The 2,525-nt window shown below is 31.6% G+C and overlaps 1 pseudogene; it reads left to right on the forward strand.

Moving 5' to 3' along the window:
- The first annotated feature begins 584 nt into the window (after positions 1 to 584).
- Positions 585 to 695, forward strand: LOC127905729 (small nucleolar RNA R71; annotated as a pseudogene).
- The last annotated feature ends 1,830 nt before the right edge of the window (positions 696 to 2,525 follow it).

The raw sequence follows: 2,525 nt of genomic DNA on the forward strand, positions 1-2,525 counted from the left end.
CATATCCATGAGAATTTTGGAAATTATGGGGTGCTTGAAACGGTGGTTGTGAAGTTTGTGCATTATTGTTACCACTCTTCCAACTGAAATTTGGGTGATTTCTCCAACCAGGGTTGTATGTTTGCGAATATGGGTTATGACTGGGCCTTTGGAAACTGTTTAAAACATGGGCTTGTTCATGGAGGCATTCCTTGAAAGAAGGCAAAGTTGGACAGTCATTGATTGCATGTTCATTGGTTTCACAGATTTGACACACAATGTCTTGAACAGATTTTAATTGACCATTCTTTTTAAATTCAAGTGCCTCAACTTTTCTAGCTAAAGATGCAAATTTAGCTTGGAGGTCATGATCTTCCCTAAGGTTGTACATACCTCCACTAGATGTATGAGGTTGAGTTTTACCTGGTGCCTCATAAGTGCCTGTAGTGTCCCAATTTTGAGCATTTTCGGCTAGCAAGTCTAGGTACTCCATTGCTTCATCAGGGTCTTTATTTTCAAAAGTTCTGTTGCACATCAATTCCACCATTTGCTTATCTTTAGGTGTTAATCCTTCATAAAAATGTGAAACCAATCTCCATGTTTCAAAACCATGATGAGGGCAAGTATTAAGCAAATCTCGATACCTATCCCAACATTGATAAAATGTTTCTCCTGGTTTTTGAGTAAAAGTGGTAATTTGTCTTTTGAAAGAGTTTGTTCTGTGAGATGGAAAAAACTTCTTTAAAAATTGTTGTTGCATTTCATCCCAAGCACGAATGGATCCTGACCTAAGATTCTGTAGCCATGTTTTAGCTTTATCTTTTAATGAAAAAGGAAAAAGTTTTAATCTGATGGTGTTCATGCTACAATTTAAGTCATTATAGGTATTACAAACTTCTTCAAATTCTCGCAAATGCAAGTATGGATTTTCTAGATCTAAGCCATGAAAAGAAGGTAAAAGTTGAATAATGTCTGGCTTAAAATTAAAGTGAGATGCATCAGGAGGAAAAACTATACATGAGGGTGCACTTGTTCTTGTTGGATTCATGTGGTCTCTTAGTGTTCTAACTCGATTATTCTCATTATTCTCATTATGAAGTGATTGGTTATCTTCTTCAGCCATATTTTCTGGAAATAATGAGGATACCCTACAAAGCCTACCACTTAATGTACGTGACCAAACTCTCATGCACGTGTAGAAAAAGAATAGAAGGAAGAAGAAAACAAGAGAAAAAGAAACAAAATAAAAGAAACAAAAGTTAGATACAAGAAAAGTGAAAAATAAAAAATAAAATAAATATTATAATTTATACAAGAATTTACCTCCCCGGCAACGGCGCCAAAAACTTGACACGATCAAAGAGTTGATGTCTTATCCCAAGTGCAGGAGTGTCACAGTAATAAATAACCCAGCAAGACCGGGATCGAACCACAGAGAGGTTAATTGTATAAATTATAATTAATAAAACAACAACAATAATAACAACAATAATAGTAATAGTAATAATAAAATTAATAGTAATAGTAATAATAACAATACTCAGTACATGGCGTTGTTATACCTGAGAATGATCTCAAAGATCGGGTCACAGGTTTCCAGCCTATATACTGAGTTTATGAAAAGATCAAAGAGATATATTATATAATATAAACAGATTTCTGATGCGAATGAACAAGGCAAGACCAACAATGTCAGGATCCTTGATCAAACACAGAGCATACTTAAAGTACATAAAATATAACACGAATAATACTAATAATAACAATAATAATAATAATAATAATAATAATAATAATAATAATAATAATAGCAATATTAGTAGTAGTAGTAGTAGTAGTAGTACTAATAATAATAAAGAAGAGGAGGAAGAAATTAATGAGAACTTTGAGATGGAAGATTAATGTAAAGATTAAACAATGATAAAAACAAATGTCAAGGTTAGAGGGTTCACCAATAGTATTAGAGATAAGTAAAATATAAACTCTTTATAAATTATCAACATGATCATATTAATCATCTTATTTACATAATACCATACTTACAAATTTTATCAGGTATTCATGATGCTAACTTATATTGACAACAAATCAAGTTCCTCTCATAATAACGATGTCGGCCGAAGAGTATGAAGGATCAAGTATTTGATGTACCAAGTGTTATACAACACAAATCTAGATTAACCATTTAACAAGCAAGGTATTAAGAATTAATAAGATAAAAATGATAAGACATGTTAATAGCAAACTTGTTTAGGATTTAAGCATTGAAGTCCATGTTGAGTTCATATTATACTTATTCTAACACCATTAGTGAAACCTTGTCACCTTGACATAATTAACTTAGCTAGACATTATGAAGAAGAAAAACATAAATAAACAATATAAGAACATAAACATGATATAAGTTAACTAAGTATAATAAAGGAAATGAAAAGCATGAACAAGAGATTAATGAAAATAAAACTTAAGCATTACAACAATAAAGAGAGAGCAAGAACATGATCTTGATCTTAGAACCAAGCTTTTTAAATGAATGGAAAATGCCT

The sequence above is a fragment of the Populus trichocarpa genome, chromosome 8 (assembly GCF_000002775.5).
Source record: "Populus trichocarpa isolate Nisqually-1 chromosome 8, P.trichocarpa_v4.1, whole genome shotgun sequence".
Lineage (NCBI taxonomy): Eukaryota > Viridiplantae > Streptophyta > Magnoliopsida > Malpighiales > Salicaceae > Populus > Populus trichocarpa.